At 44.6% G+C, this 27,719-nt stretch overlaps 1 protein-coding gene and 1 long non-coding RNA gene across 9 annotated transcripts in view; one reads left to right on the top strand and one right to left on the bottom strand.

The window, feature by feature from the left end:
- KATNAL1 (katanin catalytic subunit A1 like 1) overlaps positions 1–9,211 on the bottom strand; it is a 43,079-nt gene extending 33,868 nt beyond the window's left edge. For 3 of the 5 annotated variants that reach the window (XR_012833374.1, XM_075742069.1, XM_075742072.1), the window contains exon 1: positions 9,101–9,211. The gene's annotated coding sequence lies outside the window, so the exon portion shown is untranslated. Of the gene's footprint in view, positions 1–1,633; positions 1,859–8,302; positions 8,365–9,100 lie in introns of those variants that run through there. The other 2 variants (XM_075742070.1, XM_075742071.1) reach the window with 2 other exon arrangements.
- Positions 8,975–27,719, top strand: part of LOC142599912 (uncharacterized) — a 76,792-nt gene continuing 58,047 nt past the window's right edge. For all 4 annotated transcript variants that reach the window (XR_012833376.1, XR_012833378.1, XR_012833377.1 and 1 more), the window contains exon 1: positions 8,975–9,114. This is a non-coding gene — a long non-coding RNA (uncharacterized LOC142599912). The remainder of the gene's footprint in view (positions 9,115–27,719) is intronic.

Genomic DNA, 27,719 nt, shown 5'->3' with positions numbered 1-27,719 from the left:
TTAAAACAGTGATTCCCAAAGTACAACCTTCCCCTAGTCCCCAAAACAATTTAAGATTTACAGATTTTACTTTTTATACAAGTAGTAAATTGCAGCATGACTTTAAGGCAAACCTATAATCCAATTTTCCCCAGTAACCATTCAAGAAACCAATATTAAACCACACATTCAAAAGTAACCTATGTTGTACACCTAAGTTTGTACTTAAGGTTCAAGATCAAAGCAGTGCCTGCCCCTTTATCTGAATTCCACACGACCCAAAGTCAAGGTCCTTACTACTCAAAAAGAGCATCAGTTTCTTTTCCTTGTCCTCTGACTCAGGACGGGTGGGGTCCCTGACATTCACCCAGATATAAAACTCTGGAAATCAAAACTAAAAAAAATCACAATTCATAGCTACGCAATGCAGAGAGTTGCACTGACCAAGGGGGAGAAGGCCAGCTTGGGAGCATCGTCCACTAGCTGCATCAAGGGCTTGGCAAGACCAAGGTGGTGGACAAGAAACTGGAAAGGATGGGGAGTACAGCCAGACGGGAAGAACACAGGGCGCAGGGTCCGGTGCAGCACACAGTTCAGGCTGCACAGCTGAAGACAGGCTGTGCTGCGGGGGTGCGTGCAGTAGGAGCAGGTGGTAGCAGAGAGAAGCCAGAACAGGGAGAAATAACCTTTTACAGCCTAGCGGGTTATAAAAACGTTAGTAGTTTTTATAGAACAGACAAGACAAGATCAAGATGGCGTTAAGAAGGATGTATCTTACGCCTTTTTATTCCCTCATGCTCAGCAAAATTCAAACCTCTGACAGTAAGTTAAACATATAACCGCATGACCTTGATTCTGTCCTCCCTGAATGCTGCCTATAGCTAACACGCTCTGCCTCTCGGCGGTGCCAAACTGATGGTCCTTACCGCTGTCTGCAGGTGCACACCAGGTCTGCTCCACCACCTCTTCACTCTTGCTCCCTGTTACTAAGCCACAGAAACCCACTACCCTCACTTAAACCCACAGGCCACACAACTTCCACATGGCTGAAGAGTTTGACGGCCTGAACACGCTGCTACCCCACAACTGGCACTCCAACGAGCGCAGCAAGATGCATTGAGGCTTACCTGTCCTAACACTGTGCCACACATTTCAGCTTGCGGATCATTCCCACGGGCTGTTATAACCTTCTGGGCGGGAGCAGAACTAAGATGGAAAGGACAACAACCCTAATTTTGTTTTCTTTCAATGCTGAGGAAGGGCAGGATACCTCAGTGGAGAGCTTTAGCTCTGTGGCAATTAAGACCATTTAAAATACAGAGGATTATAACTGATAAGAAAAAGCAATGTCACTTGCATTGCACTGGAAATGGATAAAAAGATAGTAACAGAATATAGGTTACAACCCATTCAGATCTGATGAGTCAACTTATAAATGAAGAAACCACCACCTGGGGCAGAACCTGTTACCCCATCTTCAAACATATCCAGGTTAGGATCTGCTACACAACCAGCTTGTCCCTGTAAGAAAAAGTCCTCAAATCTCTGGAGGATTTCTCTGCATGTAGAAAAAAGAGAGTAACTAAAACATTTCTAAGGAATTGCTGTATTCAATTTGTAGAAATACAGAATAATAAACGGAACACATACTTACTTTAGCAGTCTCTGGTATCTGTTTAGTACAGCTAGTTTCCACCCTGCAGGCATGCGGTTAAGTCCCTTTTGCCTTAAGAGGGCTGATGCTCACGTGCCCCACTCACTCACGGGAGGAGACAATGTCCTGTCTCGGGTGGAAGCTGGGCCCACCCACGGGCAGGAGGCAAGGCACGGCAGCCATGCAGACACGTGCTCACCTCACAAGAGTGGTTAGCGCAGGGAGCTGGGAAGTGGAAGGCAGACATATTTATCTGGTTTTAAAACTGCAGGGGGAAACCAAACGAGAGCCTCCCATTTTGTCCAAGAGTTTGGGGGCTTCTGGTCTCGTGCTGGTGACACTCAAGCTTAAGCACGAGCTGGATGCCCAGTGCGTCATGCTGGAGAGCTTCTAAACATCAACAAGCAATGAAACCTGGAGCATACAAGGAAGTTGGTGGATGTACATGTACGTACCTAATGAGTGGCTGTTGTCTCCAGAGCTAGGCTGACAAAAGCCTCTGGATCTTTCTCTTGGATTCAAGCACTTCAATTTTTACTTATCACCTACCCTAGGCACCAAAGCAGATAATATATCTTGAGAAGGTGAATAGAACATCACCCATATACCTGAGACATGTTTGAAACAGCAACTGTAGACCTCAGTCCTAAATCAATGCTCCACCTGACCCCCAAGGCAGTTCTTTGAGGTCCTATTGCAAAAAGACTGGCTATTTTAAACTAATGGCTAAAAATGGTTTAAACAAATTACAAACCTTTCATGCACATCAGCAATGGTAACATTAGTGCAGAACAGCCAAAGCAAGTCAAAACAAATATGTCCAAAATTAAGGAAAATTTATTTTTAAGACGGAATTCCTTCCTGGATTGTTTTCTAGACAATCCCACTCTTCAGTGCCAGAGGTGGGGAGGAAGAGGTAGCCAGAACTAGATGAGGGCTTTTTCATGGTATGTACTTATCTTTTATTATCTGTTCTACATTATATTATAGAGTTCATACAACATTGTAAACATCCAAGAAATCAGAAATACAGAAGTCATAAATAGTGCTTTTGTTGTTTGTTCTTTGTTGTTTGGGGTTTTGTTTAAAAAATTGTTTTTCCTACCATATCACAGCTACATCTTTTAATACATAGCCAGGGACAACTGTTGTCAGTACATTTAGAACAACTTACACATTACTTGTGACACTAGCTTTTCATCCTGTCATTGCACTGTTCTTTCCTGCACTAGACCATAACAGCACCACAGCACATCAAGATATCCTTGGAGATTCCTTAGTTCACGGATCATTGACAAGAAGAGACATTACAGACATTCATGTCAGTATAGCTGCCACACATGGGGTCTTAAGCCCACTTGTTAAAAACCCTGCAGCAGCGAGGCTAAAAGGTCACAGGGGATATTAATCTCTATTCTTTGGAGCATAAGCTGAGCTGATCCCTATCTGGGGTCAGAAAAGAATTTTTCTCCCAGAACTAAAGCAACGCACAATTGAGCAAGAGCCAAAAGACAGTCTCTATGTCAACATTAAAGCATTATACATACACAAACATCTCCAAAGGTAGATACAGTCACCGTGTGAACAGTGGGCAAAGGGGGACAGCTCGTTTAGCACACTACTCCAAACTTGCGTGCAACATCAATGGGAATGCAGGACGACTGATCCCCTTCAGCCCATCTCCCACTTAACCTCACTCCGGTGCCACCAGAGGCAATAAACGCCCTCCAATCTAGACGGGGTCTGTAGCAGGGTTTTTCCTATTGCTTGACATTGAACATTCAACTCTGCAAATGCCAAAATAACAAGCATCTTTGCTATCTTTACATGTCTCTTTTATGCCTACGTGTTTTGACACAATCAGTTACACAACTGCACCCCGTTTTTTTCCACAGGCACTTGACTCTTGCACAGGATGGATGACACTCATTAAATAAGCAGTTATTAATTTTTGGTTTACTCTCATTGTCTCATCAAGCCTTATTTACTGCCTATTAATTGGACTTTTCTCCAAATCAGTTGTTAATTCCTCACAGATAGGGCTATAATATACCTGTTTTTTTCTGGACATGTGTCTTTCTCTGACCAGAATTTTACGCAGCCAGACCAAAACTTTTCCAGAACTCTCTGAGATTGCTGGACATATGGTATCACGTCAAAGCAGCTGTGCAGTATTGCTGACTGGACAGCTGAACATCTGGAAAGGCCTGGACATACACAGATGAAGACTGGTTACTAATTCTATTTCTTATTTTCTGCAAATCAGCCATGCAGTATGATGTCAGGCATCTCAAAATGCAATGTAAAAGACCCGACTAACGTCACAAGACAGACAGCCACATTGTTAGGCACCATCTTCTGAATTCCAGTGCCAGCATACGACTACACATTTTCCACTTCTACAAAATAGGGCCAGGACACTGCTGCTGCACAACCCCAGAACAGGTCTGCCACACAGAGCAAAGCAAGGAAGAGAATTCCAGTGTTAAGAGGTTTTGATTTTTTGATTTATCCATTTTCATGTGCACTCATTTCTATTACCAGTGTCTAAGCAATGAGCTGAAGTTGTTCCTTTCTCAAATTCTTCTCACTGCTTGGAAGCTTTTCCTTACAATTAATCTAAACCTGCCCTTCTTAGTTTAAGGCCATATTGTTTTTGTAAGCCAGCTTTGACCAGTTTTGACCAGCTTCCTCTCCCTCAATTATGTTTTCACTTAAAATAGTACAACGATCCTATTTTCCATTTACCCTTCAAAGTTAAAACTTGTTAAAATAGAGACATAATATGACAGCAGTACCTTACCTGGAAAAGCATAAACTGTAACACGAACTGGAACATTCTCAGAGGAAGAAAATAGCATTTTTTTTCCTGCATGGCATGGAATTCCTACTAGAAGCCTACAGAAGTCTATTTCTGACTGAAATACAGACTGTATTTCTTCTTCATGTATTTTATTTGATTTTCAAGAATAAGTTATTCAAAGATGCAATTATTTAAAAAACTATTAAAAAAATAAATCTTGCCTGCTTTATTAGAAAGATTATCCCTTTTATTTTGGACTTGGGTGCAGAACAACAGGTCTTCATTTCTAATAATTAACTGTCTCTGTTCAGAAGCAATCACTGATGCTGCAGACAATTATCAGGCATTAGGTTCGCATGACAAAAACAACATTTTAACTGATCATCGTCAGATAAAATACAAACAAACAAAAGGCTTGCCAAGTTCCACAGCCAAATCTATCTTTCCCTGTTAACTTGGCTTTGTTTAAACTTGCAGCTGTGGTCCCATGGACTGGTGTGGAAGCTAACGATCATTACCTCACAGGATCACTACTCCTGTTAAATATATATGTATATATAAATAAGGATGTGGCTTAGTTCCAGCAGATCTGGATTTAAACTACGTTTAAATGCCTTCTTGAATCAAAGATGACAAGTGTGCTATGCCAGTACTCTATTGTTTTTCCCTTTTGCTGTGTGCATCAGCAGCAACAAGAACTGCTACAATCAGGTGGGAGCAGCAGCAGCAGCAGCGCTGGGGGTTGCAGCGTGTAACGCCATCAGAGCGTTCACTCCCCGTTCGACATGTCACTTCAAAGCAGCACACACACCAGAAAAAGCGCATAAACACACCGTGGTCACACACCTTGGTCCAGGAAACCCGGCACCAAGGGATCTTTCAATTGTTAACCGCCATAAACTGGGTTTTGGCTTCTCTGCACTGAAACTCTGTTTTGAAATAGCAGACAGAGAGTTAAATGGGAAATGTGTATGGAAGTGGGAAGGAGAAGAAGCATGCACGTAGGCCTCAAACAATTTTTGTGTGGAATCTTCTGAGAGCTAACTTGAAGCAGAGTTGAATGTTATTTTAAATGCAAGTGAAAAAAAACAAACCAACCCAACTTTAAATGAAGTAAAGACATTCACCACAAATTAACAGTGAACACAAACATGCAAGAAACCACTAAACAGTTTGTCAGTGTTTTAATTACAGATAACAAGCTATTGCACTGAACAATAGCACCCTGGAGAATGAAATGACCGTTTGCAAAGCCTTTGAACTAGTTTTCTGAAGAACTAGAAAAAGGAGAATCAGAGATTGTTGTGCTGTTCCTAAAATAATTCCTAAAATTCCTACAAAAATGCATCCTCATGTACCAGCTTCAGGCATATCCATACGGTCACATCACCATTATTCAGGGTAACAAGGTGTTCATCAGCTCTGCTGGGTAACAGAAATGAAAACAGCTAACACTATGGGCACTCTAGGGAACGTAGGTCCGTACACATGCAGTTTAGGCAGTGAGAGGCTTGCTAGTTTCTTCTCTGTCTTAGCCCAGGCTGGCTCCGCACATCTCTCTTCTCTCCAGCATGGTCTCCAGGGCTGCTGGCATTAGTACCACACCAAACCCAAGCCAGTGTTCAGGTGGCACCAGCCCTGAGGTGACCGATCCATCCTCTGACAGGATGCAGGGCTCAGGTATGAGCCAGCAATGTGCCCTCGTGGCCAAGGTGGCCAATGGTATAACGGGGTACATTAAAAAGAGCGTGGCCAGCAGGTCGAAGGAGGTTATCCTTTTCTTCTACTCTGCCCTGGTGAGGTCATGTACTGTGTCCAGTTCTGGGCTCCCCAGTTCAAGAAAGACGGGGAACTACTGGAGAGAGTCCAGCGGAAGGCTACGAGGATGATGAGGGGACTGGAGCATCTCTTGTATGAACAAAGGCTGAGAGAGCTGGGTCTGTTTAGCCTGGAGAAGAGAAGACTGAGAGGGGATCTCATCAACGCTTATAAATATCTAAAGGGTGGGTGTCAAGAGGATAGGGCCAGAGTCTTTTCAGTGGTTCCCAGCAACAGGACAAGGGGCAACGGGCACAAACTGGAACACAGGGAGTTCCATCTCAACATGAGGAAAAACTTCTTCACTCTGAGGGTGACCGAGCACTGGGACAGGCTGCCCAGAGAGGTTGTGGAGTCTCCTTCTCTGGAGATATTCAAACCCTGCTGGGATGCCATCCTGTGCAACCTGCTCTGGGTGATCCTGCTCTAGCAGGGGGGTTGAACTAGATGATTTCCAGAAGTCCCTTCTAACCCCTACTGTTCTGTGGTTCTGTGATACCTGAAGGTATCACAGGGTCTGTGAGAGCTCAACAAAGTGGAACTCGGCCAAAATCAATAATCCGTCTAGTCCTTTGTGGATGTGCTTCTCTGCACATCACGTGTGTAGCACTTCTGGTAGAGCAAACGTGCCACCAAAGACTCCCAAGATGGGTCTGTGCAGAGCCAGCCTGGGTTCAAAGCATTTATTAGGTCAGGCTCTGTGCCAAGAAAGGCAGTTAAACTGCTTCTGCACCTGGCCTTGGACCCAGCACATCCCTGTTCCCACAGCGGTGCAGCTCACGAGCCCTGCCAGACCATAGTCAGCTCCACAAAGACTCAGTTCTGGTGCTGCTACATTCCTAGCGTGGCCAATCTGCAACCCAGATCACTTTCCATGAATAATTGCAGGTTTAATGGACTCACACATGTGTTTATAACCCTGACTCATAAGGTCAGAATTTAGGCCTGGATATTTTTCCATCTTTTGAATTCCCCTCTGAGTTTCAAAGAATTGGCTTTTTAGGACTATGACTGTATATATTTTTTAGTTAGAATTTTGCCTTTTTTAAATTGTTCCAATGAATAGTATATATTTGTTAAAATTTATATGCATATTTCTGTTAGTGCTACAGACACCAAGTTTTCACATTTCTCAGCTCATCCCCAGAAGAATCAGCTTTTTTTTTTTCTTGCAACTATTTACACAGCAAACCAGATAAAGTCCTATTGTTGTTTCCTTGTCTTCCATTTACTTTTCTAACTATCTTGAGATTGTGATTAGCTCAGGGTAGGATCCATTCCTCTTCATTACCTGCTGAAAAGCCCAAGTCTCTGAGAGCAAAGCACCCTGGAAGCGTGCTGCAGCAACGATGCTCACTTCTGCAGTCTGGTAAGTACCAGAGAGCTGCAAGAAGCCTAAGCCTGCCTAGGATGTATCTGACATGGGGGTGTGGGGAAGGAAAGAAATCGCCCCAAACCCTTCAACTGCAATAAAAATCAAACATCCATTGGAAAGAAACCAATCTCTGTGACATTTGAAACTGTGTTAGGAATAGATGTTCAATATTTATATTCAAGGGAGTACTAATGCACTGATGCTTTTAAGATACAGATTTTCAGGAAGAAAAAAACACCTCCCTCTAATACACCAATCATAAATAGATGTATTTTAAAAGGAACAGGAACTGTAATTTTATTCCCCCTATGCCTGTTGGAGAATACAAGATAAAGCGTAACACTACAACTGTCATCGGAGGAAACAGAGAGAGAAAAAGAGACAAATGTCAATACTGACATCATGCCAGAAATGTGGGCACAATAGAAATGAAGCAAAATTATTTTAAAAAATAACAGTGTCTGTTCATATAAAGATCACCTAGTGAAACAAGCTCAACAGAGCCTAAGTGTGGTAGGACACATGAAACTGCAAACCATGAAGCAAATTGGTTGGAGAGACTTTCCACGGGCTCTAGCTCATGGCTGTCTTTGACCCTTGTGTCCTCCGTATCCATTTACCCAGGGTCCAATCTACTATGCCTTCTGCATAGCCCCCCCTTGCATCCATCTACCTATGTTTCCATGTGCCCCTCTCCTTGCGCTCATTCTTTCCTCAGCCTCCAGCAGAGTCCTCCACTTGCATCCACACACCACCTAATACACCCTCCTCCCAACGCACCCCCTAACTGCATCCACCCACCCTCCCAAACACCCCCACCCCCGCATTCACTCATCCTGCAACACGCCTCCCCTCCTGCAGCCATCTACCCACCAGCACCCCCATCCCGCAGCCGGCCTGCCGCATCCCCCTCCTTGGGTGGCACACCCTGCCCTCGCCCCGCATCCCGCCCCTCCTCCAGCACACTCCTCCTCCTGCACCCACCCCCCCGACATATTGCTCCCCTTCCACACTGCCCTCCCTCCAGCCCCCTCCCGCCCCCGACAGCGGTAAAGGGGCACCCTTGGCCCCCGTCCACAGCGCTCCGGCCCCATCATCCCCTCAGAGGCGGCTCCGGAGAAACGAGTCGCCTCAACGCCCCCGTTCAGGGCTCCCCTGCGGGGGCAAAGCCACAGCACGCATCTCCCCCCCCCCCCCCCGGCGCGCTGGGGTTTGTAGTTCCCACCCGCCACCTCTCCCCTCAGCGCCCAACGCCTGCCGGGGGGGCGCGGACTACACTTCCCAGCAGGCTCCGCGGGGGGCTGCCCTCCGCCAGCCGCTCCCGCTGCTACCCCCGCCACCGCCTCCCCCAGCGCGGCGGGACGGGCAGCGGCGCTACGGCGGGAGGGCGGCCGTTGGGCCGAGGTCCGAGCCGCCGCCCGCCCCGGGCAGTGCCGTGAGGGGCCGCCCCGTAGCCGGGCCCTGCCGTTACCTGGGAGAGCCGGGGTGCGTGTCCGCGAACGGGAGCGGCGCGGGGAGGGGGGCGCAGCCCTTCTGCTCTGTCAGACCGGGGAGGGGGGAGAGGCACGGGGTGGGGGTGAGGGGTGGGGGGGGACGGGGACGGGCGGGGGAGGGGGTGCGCGCGCGCGGCGGCGGCGGCGACGGGTGGTTGCCATGGCGGCGGCTGGGCGCGGGGAGGGGACGGCGCGGCATCCCGCTACCCCGCCCCCGCCGGGAGGCCGCCGGGCCCCCGGGCGGTGCCGGGCCCGCTCCGGAACGAACGAGCGGGCGGGTCAGGCTGCGGCCTCTCTGGAACGTCCTCGGCCTTGCCTTGGCGGGGGGAAAGGGTGGGGTTTTCCCGGCGAGCTTAACACAAAGGAAAACCCCGCTACATCGCCGGGAATGGCTGCGGGCGCGGCCTGCCCCCGCCGCCAAGCCGCGTTTTGGCGATCTGTGGAAGAGCTCTGTATTAAACGTCCCGGCTGGAGGCAGGCAGAGAGCCTCTCCCTTTCTGCCCGCTACGGCAGGAGCAGGAGCTGAAGTGGCTCGGTCCCTGGCGAGGGAGGAGGGTGTCAGTGCAAGAGCAAAACGCCACGGCGTCCAGGCTGGCTGCGTTTCATCTGGGTTTAGGGTTCGGTGGGTGGACACGCTTACTCAGAATACAAACCTCATCTGCTTCCACTTCAGCTGAGGGAGTGGCTAGGAAAGGCAAGACGTCCATTTGTCCTGTACGCAGAAGGGGACTCGACGCTGTCTTTGTTAGCAGGTTTCATTGCTTTTATAGAACAGTAAAGGAACAGATTTGGGGATTTGCCTGTTCCTTGGACCATAGTGATACCTGGTGATCACGGGCAGCCTCACAGGACGGCACCGCCCAGTTTGTATCATCTGCTGAGTGAAGGTTACCTAGCAGTTCCAATCGTGCATCTCAGTTAATACAAGCAGCCTGGTCCCCGCAAGGGGTGCAGTGCGGTTATAAACCTCTCTAAGGATGTAGTTTCACAGTTAATGCAAGCCAGCCTATGTCTGTGTTGCCACCAAAAGGGGCAGTCCTGCCTTCCTCTCTGATCGCGGCTATGGTTTCCTGTTTGTTATTTACATGGCAATAGCGCTTATGTTGCCATCTGGCAAGGCAAGGCAAGCCTGGGATCTGATCTGGCAGAAAGCCAGTTATGCCTCTCCAAAAAATTACCAGACTTCAGCTGGATCAAGTTCCTGAACCAGCTGACCCTGCAAAGCTGCCGCAAGCACAAGGAAGGCAGAGGAGACGTGGAGGCAGGAGCCCCTGTTGACGTTGTGTTTTTGTGTGCAGCTGCACCACTGCAGTGACTCCTTACTGCTGGAACTGCCTTGTCACAGCTCTGAGAGTGTCCTGATGATGATGATCGTGTGATCGCTCCCAATAATGACACATGATTTCTCTGGAAAATGTCAGTTGTAGTTACCTTAAGGTAGCAGCACGAGGTTGTATCTCACAATAAGGTTCTCAGAAATGTTAGCTGACACAAGTGAAAGAGTGGGGATTGAAACTAAAAGCTCAGTATGCCTCTTAAACAATACAGCATGTGTGAATGTGTCACTCGTATATCTACAGATCTTGCTTCTCTCAAAATCATGTGGAGATTCTTAGGCCTTTGTGAGTATTTTAGAACTGGGGCCAAAATCGTGATGAATTCATAACAGCTGCATCTCTGGCTTCCCCTTTTTCCAGATTTCTTCAAACTTGCCTGCCCACGGCATCAGTTCCTGCTGGTTTTTCACATACCCAAAAGCATAGATGCTGTGCAGACCTTACAGAGCTCAATGCTTTTTGGGGAGAGCAGATCATAAGCAGCTTGCTCCCAGCACCGCCATAATATCCCTTCTCACAATACACTCTTATCACATTAGGCAACACATTAACTGCATTGTCTGAGGATCATATCCCTCAGCTAGGAAATTGTGGCACAGAGAAGGTTGGTTATTTAGTTAGAATCTCTTATCTGTTTGGTTTGGGATTTTTTTTCCCCATCCATTTTTTAGTTATGCTTGAGTCAAGTGGGGCTGCTTCCTAGTAGCAGAGGGTATCTGTACTACCACTGACCTCCCTTTGAAAAGTAGTTGCTCAATACCGTAGCAATACCAGTGTCACCCTAGTTGGACCCTTCAGAGGGAAAGTTTGGTAAGCATTGGTCTACGCAGTTTGCCAAGATCTGCTAAAAGTGACTGCGTCGGCAGAAAGAGAACCACATCACCAGTTTCCTAGCCCTGCACACTAGGTATATGTAAGGATCATAGGATAATTCAGGTTGCAAGGGACTTCAGGAGGTCATGTAGACCAGCTGGACAATCACAAGTTCATAAACTTGTTAATAAGGCAAAAGAATGATAGCTGTGAGTGTGAAATTTCATAGCCTTTCCCATTGCTGCAGTCAGACAAACCAGCAGATCTGGCTGGAGTGATGCAAAGAATACTGCTTCCCTGACCATCTATTCTGCCTCCTTAGTGAAGGTTCCTGCCTCCACAACAGTCCCTGGATTGGAAAATGCTAATGCTTCTAATCTATTTTAATACAAAATATGACATTAAAGTCATCTCCATTAGCAGTTTAAGCTAATTTGCTGGACCTTGTATTGCAGCAGCTGGGACTAGTGCATGTGTTTCATTCCACCAACTCTGCTGTGAGGCAGTAATCTTAGGCAAAGAGAAGGTATGAAATCGCTGGGAGGGGGTGTGACACTTTAAGCCACTGCAACTTCTTCTACTATGAGTATATTCTCACAGCTTACATCTTTTTATTTTTGATAGAGGCTGTAAACCTAGCAGTTCTGGATAAGGCGTGATGCTGGTGGGTGTCGGTGGCTGTGGTTAGAAGGACTCCAGCTGTGTTGGTGGAGGAGAGCATCACTCACAGCCAGACCCCAGATACTTATCATGCTCCTTTCCAGCAATCTGCAAATCTGCCAGCAGCGTTGATTGTGTGCCCTCTGTCTCTGATTTATTCTAGTCAGTTCAATCAGAAGTTGATATAAATTAATGTAACTCTTTTGCTGTGAATGTTTGATTTGGTTCAAAAGCATCTCTTCAGCTACAGTAATTGCAGGCACTGTCGGACGAGTTTAAAGCTATCCACTCTTAGGGCCTGTGTCAGATTAACAAAACTGGATTCTGAATTGATTTGGTTATCGTTAACAAAAATTCCACAGACTGTGTCTAACTCAGATGGCTGGCACAGGCTTTTAGCACAAAGTAGCAGAGAGCTTCATTTGTAACCTCCTCCCACACACAAAGTTCTGCAGGAGAAGGTTGAAAACATACAAGACATCTGAATTATGAACTGCCCTTTGGTTTTGTCTTCCCTTCCCCTTGCAATTATATTTAACTAGACCAGAGGAATTATTGTGCCTTCATAATAATCTTTAATGCTCACATGCAAACATAACTCTTTACCAAAGGTCTTACAGGCTACGTTCATTAATGCTGTAATAATGGAAGATGAAAAACAATAGGGGAGCAATAGGGAAAAGAAGGTGCATGTTACATATTCATGGACATTAACCTTCCAAGGAAAGTTATGCACAACTCAGTAAGGGCATCAGCAGACACACACTGTTATTTTTCATACACACAGAGTAATTGTTCTTCTGCATAGATATTTTTATGGTATGATATTTATCAGTGTGACACATCCACCAATTTCTGTCCTAGGAAAGAACCTCACAGTCTGAACCTTGACAAATTGTGATGGAGTCGCAACACAGAAGGATTTAGTCAACATCTTGCACATGAGGTACATCTCAAAATGCTGTGAATTGTTATTAGAGAACAGTTCAAGGAAAAGCAGTTGATTTTCAAGTGAGATTTAAGTTAAGCCAGAAAGTGGCAGTAGGAATGGACACAGGTGTTTGTATTGATCTGGCCAAATGTAGACATCTGTCTTGTAGACCTTTGCTTCTGAGTTACCTTTCCTCTACGTTTTTTTCATGCTAGAGAGAGATAGGTACTTCAGAGATACAATTCCCACTTTGACCAAGGTGGACTGTGCCCTGAATGTGTTTAATTTTTTCCAGTGCTTATAGCAGACTTGCTGATCAGCATAAATATAAGCATTTGCACTGTAGATGCCTAAAGATAGATGAGAGGAGTCCCACCTAATGTGTTTGTTGTGTTGTTAGAGTCACAGAGAGAGAAAGCTGTCATGGCAGTTAAGACTAGGTTGATTAAAATGATGAAGAACATGCCAGTGCCAGATTAATGGAGAATACAAGTAGAAGAGAAGACAGATCTTTGAGATGGGTTGAAGCAAGCCCACGGTAGGTTGAGAACAAAACAGTTCTTCTTTGAGTCTGGACAGAAATTAGTAGAAAGAACAGCAACTAGGATATTGTGTATCTTTTCTGTTTATACTTAACATGCAGAAGCATTTTGCATATGTTGGTGCATTATTCTTTGAGAAGAAAGTAGCTTACAGTAGTCAAAACAGAAAGGAAGACTTGGACAGAAAGCTCAAAGCAGAGTCAGGCCCAGGGATCTATGTGTCATCTACTGTTAAGTGAAAACCAGAACAGGGAAAGAAAAGTTTATTCACATCATCTTGGTCCTGTGGCAGACCACTAGACAGTATCAAGTGCAAAGTTCCCTTAATCTGTTTGCTGGGGTTGACAACTGAGAGGAAATATCCCATGAAGCACACAATTAAGCAAAAAAAAAACATTTGGTGTGAATTTAAGGCTGGTTTGTAATTTTGAACCTCATTGGCCAACTTCAGCTACATTTGCAAAAAGGTGGTGGTCTTAAGTGTAACTGAGTGCCTTTTAGTTTCATAGTAAGTAACATGGTAGAAAAGATGGACTCAGCTGGTGCCCCTGCTGAGCACAAGGTAGGCAGAACATAGCTGTTGAAGATTTCACCTGGTGACAGACTGCCCAGTCTGCCTATGTAAAATGACCAACAGCTCCACACTTGCCACTACTTGCAGCACGCACTTCTGTGCACAGTTGCAATACCATGTATGACCTATATGCAGGTGTTTCACTGAAGTGATGAGGGCTAAGTGGAAATGGATACAAAACCATAGGATAATGGGCTTTCATAGTTTGAACCAAACGGTTACATCAGTTGAGCCTGTTAACTCAGGCACAGCCGTTAATTTTAAGTCATGCTGATATATATTATTCTCCTCCTGCAGATAGTTTTCTGACTTAGAAGTGGCAGTTTCAAATAAGGGAGCTGTTGGGCAGCTTTTTGCACACACTTGTTCAGATGCCCAAACCACTAGAATAATCAAAGCACAGTCTAATACATATTAATGGCTTGCCCAGCATTTTTGATTTCTTAGGCATTTTAGTTCCAGTTCTGCAGTGAGAGTTATTAGAAGATTAATTAAGTTATCCATGAGCCAGCAATGTACCCTTGTAGCCAAGAAGGCCAGTGGTATCCTGGGGTACATTAAGAAGAGCATGGCCAGCAGGTCAAGGGAGGTTATCCTCCTCCTCTACTCTTCCCTGGTGAGGCCACATCTGGAGTTCTGCGTCCAGTTCTGGGCTCCTCAGTCCAAGAAAGACAGGGAACTACTGGAGAGAGTCCAGCGGAAGGCTACGAGGATGATGAGGGGACTGGAGCATCTCTTGTATGAACAAAGGCTGAGAGAGCTGGGTCTGTTTAGCCTGGAGAAGAGAAGACTGAGAGGGGATCTCATCAACACTTATAAATATCTAAAGGGTGGGTGTCAAGAGGATAGGGCCAGAGTCTTTTCAGTGGTTCCCAGCAACAAGACAAGGGGCAACGGGCACAAACTGGAACACAGGGAGTTCCATCTCAATATTAGGAAAAACGTCTTCACTCTGAGGGTGACCAAGCACTGGGACAGGCTGCCCAGAGAGGTTGTGGAGTCTCCTTCTCTGGAGATATTCAAACCCTGCCTGGATGCTATGCTGTGCAACCTGTTCTGAGTGATCCTGCTTTAGCAGGGGATTGGACTAGATGATCTCCAGAGGTCCCTTCCAACCCCTCCCATTCTGATTCTGTGAATTGGCTTTGGCAATCTAGTCCTGTAAACATATTATTCCTGGGCAGAAGATAGCTACATTTAAAGAGCTTTCTTGAACGTGTCGGTGATCCTTTCCAGGACTGTCTGAAATAGTCCTTTGAATAGTGCTGTGATCAATGGCAATGAAGGTGGTTATGTTGGAGAAAGATACACTGAAAATTGGTGTTCTGATGTGCACCTAAGTATCAAGATTCTGCAGGGCAGGAGGTAAGCACACCAGAGGCCATTAGACTGTGTTGGAAGAACAACTTCTATCGTTTGTTGATAACTTCTTAAATCCCCATCACTGAATGTTTAAAAAGTTCTGAGTAGGTAGAAGCAATGTTGTAAATGGCAAGATGTAATTACAGATGAAAGTTTAGCCAAAGCAAGAAAGCTAAATATATGCTGGTGTTCATTGTGAAGAATCTCTTTTCCCTTTCTGGTCCCCTAATGCGATTACTATAGGGAACATGCAGTGGTTTCCATGTGAACAACTTAATCTGGTTCATATTTTGAGAGTAAAATCGGGAATCTTTTTTTAACTTCAAGACTTGGACTGTATTTGGACAATGTGCATTTTGTTAATGTTGTTCATTTATCTAATAAATGAGAAACATGATTGTGTCAGTAGACGATTAGTGGCACAAAGAACAGTATCTCATAAAAGAACAGACATTGGTATCACAGCTTTGGTTAAACGTATTTTAAATTATTATAACATCCCATTCACATTCTCGGGGGGAATATTCACTGCCTACATTTAAACATCTAACTTAGATGCCTAAATTAGGAGGCTTGTCTCCCTAGATGCCTTGCATAGTTGAAGGAGTGAGAGAGGCTCCTCCAGAGAGCAATTCAGACTGTTAGTTAGGCTTTTGCTCTGAATTATCATCTGGAGGAGCCTCTTCAACTTTGAATGCTGTTCTGTGCTATTCTTTGCATCTTTGCCTTGGCAACAAAACTGCCTTAACTCCCCCCCTCAACACTTGTTCTTGTCCTCTGCTTTTACGTATCACTCTGTCGCTTGTGCTAGTACAGCTGCTGATGTGGTGGCATTGTCAACTAGGTTGGTGAAATCATCTGGGTTAAAAGGAACCCTGTGAAAGAAGATGTAACTTTTAACCTAGGTCATGTTTCTGATCTTGTTTATCACAAAGACCTTGTAAACAGTTAAACCTGCATATCTGAGGAAGTGATGAGCTTTAGCAAGAGACAGAAATGAGTTGTTGAACTCAGAAACCTATTTGCCAAGTGTTCCACCAAGAAAAAGATATATTTATCTTTGGGATGTAAGTTAAGGAGACCGAGTCTTGTGTCTGAGCATTGTTCTGTTCAAGTACATGATTTTTATACCATTACAGTTTCACAAATATCATGGAAGCTTATTGTCGTTTGCATCACTGTAAGAAAGAGATAATCTAGCCTTATATCGCTGTTATCCATGTAAAAATAGTCATAATTTAAACAAAATAATTTATAGGATTTACAAATGTACCATGAAAAGGTATGCTAAACTTTATAAATAAGCTTAAAAGCATGCTGTTGCCACTAACATAGAGCAACTACAATCAAGTTTGAGCAGCTTAAGAAGAGCTGCTAATGTTTCAACAGACGCACTGGATGCAATTTACCTAACTTTAATGGTTTACAATGCAGACATCTGCACATAAGCCAGCTGCCTTAGAGTCTTTTCAAATTCAATGGAAAATCTGGCCTTTTAGATGATGCTTCCTATGACCTGTATGAGATACTCAGATATGAAATATCTCCATTTTGCCAGCTAAATTCCACCCACAGGCTGCGCGGCTGCTCCTTGTACATAGAGCACTGCCAACTACAAGAAGCTAGGTTCAATTGCTTTGTGTACTAACCTCTAAAACCACCCAGGCTCAGCTGAAAACATGTGACTAAAACTTCATTTTCTGTGTCTTAAAAGTCATTTCAGTTCAGAGAGATTTGGTGCCACTAGTGACCACCACTAGAACACCTTCCCAGTCTCTGGCAGTTAAGGTATTGTGTGTTGTTACAGAATTAACCATCCTGTTTTAAAACAGTATTCTTTTAAAACAAGCATGTATTAGGAATGCTGGCCACAAACCCAATGAGGTGAGAGAACTGTTAATATTTTTTAATAGTTATTAAATTCTGCATGGCATCTTGTGCTGCTTTTTAAAGTTCAGTAGTCATCAGGTAGGCTTCTTAATAACCTGTGAAGAGATTGTTTAATGATGTTTATCTGTGACCTTCCATAGCTCGACCTGGCTAATTGCTTCTTTTAACTCAAGTACTCACCTCTTTCTGGTCCTTCTCCATGAAAGTAAGAATGAAAACATTCCTAAAGAATCAAGTAAGGAAGAAGCTAAAATCGACAAGAAAGCATAGCTGAAGCTGAACTTCTATATGCTAAGCTGGAGCTAAACCTATAGATGATCTTCTTGTGTGCATTTCCTCATTCAAATAATTTTTCATATCATCTTAAAAGAAAAAAAGAGGTGAGAGGGGAAGTATTATGTTTAATTTTCATGCTTGATGCATGAAATGTAATGAAGTTACAAAATGAGCCTGTCATGTTTTAACTCTAGTAGGCAGCTCAGCCCCACACAGCTGTGTGCTCACTCCTCGCCCAGTGGGATGGGGCAGAAAAATTGGAATGGCAAAAGTGAGATAACTCATGGGTTGAAATAAAGACAGTTTAATAGGTAAAGCAAAGGCCATGCAAGCAAAGCAAAACAAGGAATTCATCCACCACTTCCCATGGGCAGGCAGGTGTTCAGCCATCTCCAGGAAAGCAGGGCTCCGTCACGTGTAACGGTTACTTGGGAAGACAAATGCCATCACTCCAAACGTCCCCCACTTCCTCCTGCTTCCCCCAGCTTTATATGCTGAGCATGATGTCATTTGGTATGGAATATCGCTTTGGTCAGTTGGGGTCAGCTGTCCTGGCTGTGTCCCCTCCCAACTCCATGTGCACCCCCAGCCTGCTGGCTGGTGGGGTGGTGTGAGAAGCAGAAAAGGCCTTGGCTCTGTGTCAGCACTGCTCAGCAGTAACAAAAACATCCCTGTGTTATCAGCACTGTTTTCAGCACAAATCCAAAACGTAGCCCCGTACCAGCTACTACAAAGAAAATTAACTCTACCCCAGTCAAAACCATTGCAGAGCCTTAACTCTTCACATCCTTTTACACTGGAGAAATACATGTATGAGGAGGGTACTTGTGCATAAGAAGATAGAAGATTGGGGTTTCCATAATTGCAGGTTACAAAAGAAGAACAAAGGTTATTAAAAAAAAATTGTTCCAAAAGCACAGTAGAATAATATTCTACAGTTTTCTCAAGATGGGGAAGGTGATCGTGTGCTGTTTCTCATGGTCACCTTTGCCATTTGTATTCTGGTTTTCTGTTTTGCTGAGATACCAAAATAGTCCCCCTCTTACTAAGATAGTCCTTGGGACCTTTCTACATTACAAATCAGCCTCCAGCACCGCTGTTCAGTGTAGTGCTGGCTGATATGGGTGGACTCCCCGTGCTGTTGTTTGCAGGTGGCTCCCATGAGTGTATCCACACAAGAGAGGGAGCACTTTTCCATCCCAAGGCTCAGTGTTGCGTGCTGGCTCACACCCAGGCTGCTTAGGGCTACTATGGACTGCTCTGTGCATGCCATGTAGCCTTATACCCTGGATCTCATATGTGCACCTTGTGGTGAGCCCCCTCTGCACTTGCAAGAGTGCAGAGCCTGGGGAATAGTGTTGAAAGACTTAACATGGGTCTGAGGGAGCCAAGCATAATGTTCTTTGCCATTTGGGGGGAATCCCACGAGTGAACTACCCAAGATCCACCTTGAATGCATGGGATGTATCTAAACGGGTCCTCAAGAGAGAGCTAACAACCAGAGGGGCAACTGGGTGTTCAGGCTTGTTCCCTTGACCTTAGTGTAGGACATAGTGTAGACATGTCTTAAGACAGGTTTTAGTCCTGTGGTAGAATGAGTACAATATAAACACATAGGTTCATACAGATTATTTGAGTACTTAACGTTAATTGTATACAGACTCTGAAAACAGAAGTGGTTAATACCATATATCAGAAGCACCTCAGTGTTTCATACATGCTGCTGAAATAAAGCCGCTTACATTCCTAGTTAGTAGCTCTACCTGCAACTCAGCGGAGCTTTGGCTGGCTCTTAAATCTAAAAATAAAATTCTCCTTCCTGAGATACCATACACTTCAGCAATATTCTCAGTAGGAATGGCATGCAAAAATGGAGTAGATTATATTAATTGTTGTGTAGAAGCTTTCCTTCCATTGCACAGGAAACCTTCATTACATTCTCCATTGCACCATGTAGCATCTAAGCATAATGTGATAAAATTACTAATACAGGACAATAAATAACATTATGATTATGTGTTATGGGTGCCACCTCATATGTGCACAAGTAATTGTTGGAATGAATAATGGAGATTTGAGTGTTATATCTAGGAGTATATTAGAAAGGACACAATTTGTCATTAAGGATGGGAATTGTCTCATCTGACTTTATGGATTCAGTTAAGTAGGTGTCCACACCAAGCTAGTCATCTGTGACTGCATCTGATCAATGGAGAAGAACAGGCATTGCAGAAGATAAATGCCTCCCCCTGACCCCCATCTTAGACAAATATTTTCAGATGAATGCATCTCAAAATCTCAAACAGAAAATCTTCAACAACGTCTTCCAGGGGAAAAAAAAAGAGAATGCATCCAGGAAGTCCTGGTCACACCTTGTAACCTTTCTCAGAGAAATCTCCAAGTCTATTCTCTGCTTCAGTGGATGACCATCAGTGGTGAAACTTTCGATGATCTTTAAGCTATTTTGGACACATTTCAGTGATCAAAGTTTGACCATTTCTCTAGGCAGTCTATACCAATGCTTAATTTTCCTTAATCCTGGACCTTTGTCTAGTGTTTTAATGTAAATCTCCTTTGCTGCAATTTATCCCCATTGCTTTTTGTTCTAATAGACACAAAGAATAGTTTATTTCATCCTTTGCAACTCCTTTTTCCATATTTAAAGATTCCCCTCCTCCCCCCCCACCCCCCCCCCCCAGTTTTCTCTGTTCTTGACATCATTGTATCTTGACACTGAACTGAAGTACTAGTAAAGTGATACTAGTAAGATTTATGTACAGTTAAACCTTTTGGACAAAACGTAAGTGGAGTTAAGATCTTCAGACTGGAAGAGTGGAGGAGGAAAGTTTTTCTCCCTCTGGAGAGAGGTCCCTCTGGCCACTGCCCTGCAGCTGACTCGACCTGTTCCTGGACACTGTGTCCATCACACTGCAATGGAGGCTGTAAGATAAGGTGACCCCGGGGCCCTGGGGCTTCCTCTTCTTTCATCATTGCTTGAATTTAGAAGGTAAACCAAACCAACACTTTCCCTCACCTACCCCTTCACGGCCCCCAGAAACCTCAGTGGTCCACTGACCCCGTGATGGCACTGGTACTTCTTGGTGCACTCACAGCTGCAATACCATAATGCTGTTAGTCTGTCACTCCTGGTTAATTTGGAGTGAGTGCTCCCAGTTCGTTCTGTCCTTCCCAATTAAGTCAGGGGGAAGAGGGAGGGGCTTAAGTGTTTGGTTGTTTTTGTCACTCTTGTGGACACTAACTGGTTCAGAGCTTTCTAAGGCATGATGTCCACACTCAATAGTGAAAATCTGGGGGCTTGTTTGGCAGTGTTTACGAGTGTAATGTAGTTTTTGATTCATACCTACTTTTTTTTTTTTCACTAGCCATTTTCACAGAGCTTCCATGCTTTCTAATTTCTTTACAGTGATCCCTTCGTAATTTCCACAAAGCATTAAACAGAAACCCAGCCATTTTGATTCTGTGTACTGAGATATGCTTCAGGATCTTGTGAGTTACCCTTAACACAGAACATTTCACAGAACTATACATTATACCACAAAATTATTCTTAACTTGTTAATTTAAAACATATTTTTCTTTAGATTAGTTCATAAAGAGAGAGGAAGGAAGATATTTAGCTCCAGACAGCACTTGCAATAGAAATCAGTTATTTCTGTATGGCGTCTTTCCTTTGAAATACCACTAAATGATTTCCAGAGAGAGGAAGAATGTAATTTAATGATCCCTTGCACACCTTTCATCAGAGCATCTCAAAGCATTTCAGACAAGCCTGAAAGCTTGTCTGTTTTTTCCCCAACTATATCAGTTGGCCTAATAAAAGACATTATGTCTTCCTACACGCCTTGTATTGTTTAGCACTCAAAGCATTATCATACTTGTTTTACAGATAACTAAAAAGGGCCCAAAGAATCCACATACTTTTATTTCAAACAGTGAATCTAAGATGAACTCTGTGGGGTCCCGTTTTCACTGAGTCTCCAGGACCTGCAGAATATATGTTCTCAGATTACAGGCAGACATGCGGAGCGAAGTCTTCGTCCCACTGACATCAGTGGCAAAATTCCCATTGATCTGAATAAGGCTGAAATTGCGTCCTAGCTTTTCTAACTGCTGCCTGCCAAAATCGACTTCAGACCTGCACATCCTTCCTGTCTTATGCGTCACCGTTAGTAATGAAGGTTCTGTGGTCCATGCCGTGCCTGCCATTACGTTCTCCAGAAGTGCTCAAGACAAATCTAAATGAGGAATGAGAGACCCCAGCAACAGGAGGGGTCTCTGCACAGGGAGTGTATGGTGTGTGGCTAACAGTCTCCTTGCAGTTACTGCAGATGGATCCTTCTGCCTCTTATGCACGCACTCTGTGCTGACGAAAGGAGCCGTACGAAGAAGCCATTTGGATCGCCTTGCCCTGACGTGGACGTGTGCTGTCCTTGCTCATGAGTGTCCCAGGTTGCAGGTGTGCTGCCGACACCACTGCGAAGACTGTGTCAGGTTTCTGCTATCATGTCTGACCTTTTCTAATTAAAGGATAGTCGTAACTCATTTAAGAAAATCTAGAGGTCTCTTCCCGCTTCATTTTTTCCTAATTAAGACTGTGGATTTGGGCACACAGCACCAAATGCACCCAAAGCAAGTGTTTTCTTAAGGAATTAGAGTCTCAAAAACTGATCAATAAGTCTTTCTACTATAATGTCCGTAGAGTATGCACTATCATCAGAAGCCATATTTTACAACAGAAATGTAAGCACTTTAAAATATAGTTAAAAAAAGGAACATGAAAGAAGAAAAAGCCTGTGTCTGTAGTGTACGGATGTTGTCTTCTGCTATTGAAGATGGCTGAATATGGTCCTGGTGAGAAAAAGAGGGTTTGTTCATTCTCACTCCCTGTATTGTCCGTTTGTCCCTTGGTGCAGGGTTCTTCTCAAGCTTGATGGAGGTGTGGCCACCCAGTCTTAGTATATTCTTGATGATTTTCTAGCAGGATGCTAACTGAATCCTCTGGCTGTTGTGCTAGACTGAGAACAGAAAGCTCTTGCTCATCTGGCATTTGTTATCTACAGCTGCCTTTCCTCTTTCATAGGTATTTAAGGTTATGGATAAGCTAGAGGAAAAAAAAAAGATTTTCATACCGCCAGTTTCATTTTGAAGCTAAAGAACACCAAACAGCCGAGGTCTGAGAGTAACTCCTGGGCTCACAGAAACATTCTCATGTCTTTTTGGCTGAATTAAATGTTGGTCTTTCTATTACGTCTTGTATTACGAGCTGCTTGCAAATCTTTATATCTGATCATTCTCTCATCGTGTTGGAAAACAATATGTGGGAGTTTCTTTCCATACTAGATCTTTGTGGGTTACTTGCTAGTAAACTAATTTTACATGACTCAGATTTAAATAATAAAAAGGCTTAACTCCAGTCTGAGAAGAGTTTATTGTCCACAACTGTAGCCTAGAGACAAACTCCAGCACCTTTGGGACTCAGCTGAGGCAGCAATTAGGCAGCATTTTATTGTGATGCAGTGAGTGCGCAAAAGATGAAGCTGGACTACTCTCAAGAGCTTAGAAACAAAATTGGCTTCCTGGAGAGAGAACATAAGAAATCTGGCAACCTAAAAATATTTAAAGAGCTTAGGGCTCCCAGGGGAGAATTTCAAGCTATTGAAGTGGAAAAGACGGAGCATTTGCTAAGATTGAAAAAAAAAAAAAAAAAAAAGGGAGGGGGTTACATGAAAAATGACAAAGTGTACAGATTTTTTTTTTACTGTAGCATGTTTCAAAGGGGAAAATATAATAAACCTGAAATCAATCAGTAGCACAGACTTCAATGCAGTGTTCCAAATCAAACAGCCCTGGCTTGAAAACAGGAGTCAAAAGAGGGTTTTTTTTTTCCAGAATTATAAGGGATTGAGGCCAAGAAACCATTAAATGAGGTGAAAGGTCTGGGCTAGAGGGCATCTTGAGCAAGTCTAATGAAGTCATGGTTGCTTCAGCGGCCACATTCCCAAAGGGTTTTGCTGTGTCTGTCACTGCGTCTCTGTTCCTCCTCTGAATCCGACTCCCTGGACTCTGCAGTTACGTGCCAGAGTGTGCCCCACCAGGCACCATACGAAGCCCCACTCCTAGTGTAGCATCCCTGTGTCAAAACAAAGCCATATGAAATGTGATTTATCTCGCCCATCATTTGACATGCATAGTACAGACATTTACCTGTGAGCTAGATGTGCCTGACTCTTGTATTGTCAGCAGGGAGCAGCAGGAGTTTACAAGGCACAATTTAGCTCAACTGAGTGTAAATTTCTATCATATGCCAAAAGTGCCTATTTCGCTCAGGCTTAAACCGGCGTCCTAAGGTGAGTAACTCACAAATGGACACCTACAGTTTAAACATCTACATTTGCTCAATGAACTCTACCCACACAACTAGCATTAAGCCAGTGCAGACTATATATTAGAGGTTTCTCTGCTGTGTTCAGGCTAAGCCTTCACGCACCCTCTATCTAGGACTAAGATGAATTAGCTGAAATGGTTTAGCTGATGTCCCAACAGTAACAAGAGGGCATAGAGGAGCCAGAGTATTTATCTTATTGTAGCCTCTTCCCTTTCTTGCCACTGTTCCTCTGCGTTATGCCTTGTCCAGCCAGGTTTGAGGGCTGAGGGGCAGCTATCTGCTAGGAGGACGGGATGGGGGACACCACAGAATGGGGGCGGAGGAGGCTGGTGGAGGGAAGGAAGTATGCAGAGGGAGGGAGGACTGGGATGCTTTATGTGCTGTGGAAAGTAATAGCAGCCCAGTCTGCGTCTCGGGCGTCGCAGGGCAGTGCAGTTCGCAGTCCAGGGCTCTGTGTGTGTAATGGAGCTGAGGGGTAGATCACGCCTGGGTCGTGGAGCAAGAGCACCCAGGGTTGAGCTGCAGGTAAGGAGCGCACCACGTGTTATGGCTCTGGCATGAAATAAACCCTGCCACACACATCCTAACGGAGCCTAGTGTTACTGCCCTGCCTCAGTCATACAGCTCCACTCTTGCAGTTTCACGTGTCAGAGGCAAGTCCATCAAATGACAAAAGAAACCCCAAAAGATCTCTGAGGGATTTCTGCACCAAGGGGCAGAGCCAAACAACTGATCAAAGTGGAAAGTCTTGCTCTGCTGTTCCATACCTGAGTAAACTTCATCTGCACAAACTTTTAATGTCTCTGTTGACTTCCGCAGAGCCATGCTAGTAGGTGAAACTAGTCAATGACTTTTAAATAGTCCCCTGAGGAGTACCCATTCTGTGCTGAACATACTCGATTCCTTCTCATAGTCCCAAGGCTTCCCTTTCATGTATTTCATGTATTTCATGTCATAGGCTTCCCATTCAGTTATTCTGTTGCTAGTTTGGAGGTTTCTACGCTCTCTGACTGCAATTTTCACGGCAGACAAGGTTTGTTGCTGTTATCTTTAATGCGGCAGTGTAAGGTCCCAGCGTCAGCAAGCTGCCCGGTGTTGCAGGCCCTTGTTGAGCCCTACACACAGCGCTGTACATACTGTAAAGCCATCCTGCTCATCCTGCTCTTGATTATTGCTGAATTGCCCAGAATCCATCTCTTTTGTTTGTCAGAAATTAGGCACCTCTGGTAAACAATAAACAGCAGGGAAAAAGACGGCATTATCCTCTCTGAAGCATACCAGCATAGCAGCCAATTTCAGGATACACCATTCATAGACCAGAAATCAAAGCGCTGGCTGGTGTGCAAATGTAACAGCAAACACAGCGTTCCCCGGAGAGGCTGAGCTGTAATGTGCACAGACAACGTGGAGCAGTTCTGGATGAGCAGAGGACATGCGTATCTCAGCGTGCTGCAGACAACCATGGCTCTGGTATTGTGCGGTGCTAGATACACATTTAAGGGATTTCCTGCTTCAGCAGTGTCTGCTAGGAATATGATACACATTTTCTATACGTCCAAAAGACCTAGTGTAAATGCAGTCACGTCTGTGGGAGGGGGGGAATCGGATCCTATGCCCAGTGTGGAATCACTCCCCAGCCACTGCCGTGTCAGTGATGAGGAGCAATATCTGAAGAGGGGACAGTGCTGAGGACCTGCTCAAATACAGCCGTCCTGGACTTCATCAGTTAACCTGCTTTGTGCTAGAGATCCTCTCACTGTGCTAAAGTGATGTGGAAGAGAAAGCATGGTGGAGGTCGGGTTCAGTGGTGCACAGGAATGCACAGCCTGTGCTGTGAAGGGAGGTGGGTATACCTTAAATGAGTTTTGTTGCTGACAGCGACAATCTGCAGCTTCAGAGCCAGGGCCTCACGGTCAGAATCCAGAGCCACGTGCCCTTCTACAGTACACCCTTTGTTGCTGGAAGAGCATCCACAGACAAAACATATTTTGCAGCAAGACTTGAAAGAAGCAGGTATAATCCACTGTCATATTGCTAGGTGACAAGAAAATAAACGTTTTTATGCCTACCAAGACGTGACTAGCTCGTCTGTTATGTAACCCGCTCGTTCATGCTGTTGTCATGATCTACAAGTAGTTTTTCTGACAACAGACCTTGCACAGCTTCTTGGCCTTCGGAAACACTAAGGATCTGGGCTATATTGCACTAAACATGATGCATACCTATAGAAAGGGCGGAGAGTCTTCCATGAGCTCTGCTTGTGGCCATACACTCGGCGTTCTCAGATTAGCCCAAATCTGTGATATGCAGTGACTTAAAAACAAGCAGACTCTTTCAAAAGTATTTTTTTCTTTTTTTTTAATTTTAAAGTTGTGAATTTAATAAATAGTTCACCCAAAATACAGCTTATTTTATAGTAGAGACCTCATAGGGGACTAGCTGTGCAAAGTGTCAAGTCGGAAAGGTTTAGTTTAGGGCCTATATGTCACACACTTCAGAAACACCAGTAGTGTTTTGCACTTTTGTTGAGATGTGCTTTGACCATTTCAAAGTGTTCTACAAACTGAAGTAGCAGTCATGCCTCTGCCATAAGAGATATCATTATTAATCCCATTACAGATGGGAAAATGAAAATCAAAAGGGTCAGGGATTCATCTCTTGTCAGTGGCAGAGCTGGGATTGAATTCGCTTGTCCTGATTTTTTGCTCTAAGTACCAGCGTCATTTCCCAGGTGTTATCTCTGCCACCCCTTAGCTGATGAATGGTGGGGCAGGAAGCAACATAAAGCATAATGAGGACAACATTCATCTCAAAGTAGATTGAAATGATCCGAGTGATTTGAAATTACTACATGTTGACACCTCAATAAAGTGAGGAAGATCAAGACCCATGTATTTGGGGGAGGATAGAGGTCCTATGGGCAAAACTGACACAGACTAAAACCAGACTGTAGCTGGAGGACTAACTTCTGATTATGGTATCTATTTATCTGCTCTTCATGGTGTAACTGAGTTTGATAAATGCATTAGTTCCCTCATTTTACAGTTATTTTATTTTGTACCTGGAAACCCCAGCTAAAATGAACCTCTTGTTCAGTAGGTGTTCTGAAAATGAGTGTCTGAGATCCCCATGACATTCCTGAGCAGCAGATGGAATAAACCTAGGCAAGGAGACAGCAGAGGCAAGGGGATTCTGCGTCAAGACGCAGAAATGAGACGGCACTGCAAGAAACACAGCCCAAGTCTCTTGGATCCCGGACACCATCAGCCTCTCTGTAGACATTCACACGGACAGATTCACTTTCAGAATTACAGGGTCCAGGGCACGGAGTAGAAGGGGAAGAAAAAAAGTAAGATCCTTTCCTGAGCAGAGAGGAGCCCAGACGAAGTCCTTTCAATGCCATTCTGGTGGGGAACTGCTTTTTTAGCTTCTGTCATGTGATCCTGTTGCAGGAGCAACTTCCTCAGAGTGTCCCCCTCGGCTTCGGCTCCTTCTCTGCCGGTCTCCTCATCCTCTGCTCCCCCGCTCCCGGGCAGGGGCCGGTGCCATCTGGACATGGCTTGTGAAAATGAGCTTCTCTCTGGGACGGAGGAGTGCATGCTCCCTTTGGAGAAAGAGAGGGCCGTGATTAGTGCTCCCAGAAGAACTGGAATAGCTATTTACCCACAGCAAGAAAATGTTATTTTGGGGCAAAAGGGAGCTGTAATGTTTTCCTGTTACAGTAGTTGGCAGCATTTCTCTATAGCTCAAACACTTCTTTCTTAATGGAATCTTTACTCATTGCTGTAAGTTTACTAGAGGGAGAGA

The sequence above is a fragment of the Balearica regulorum genome, chromosome 1 (assembly GCF_011004875.1).
Source record: "Balearica regulorum gibbericeps isolate bBalReg1 chromosome 1, bBalReg1.pri, whole genome shotgun sequence".
Taxonomy (NCBI): Eukaryota; Metazoa; Chordata; class Aves; order Gruiformes; family Gruidae; genus Balearica; species Balearica regulorum.
The sequence above is the reverse complement of the archived record's forward strand: the minus strand, read 5'-3'. Positions and strand labels throughout refer to the sequence as shown.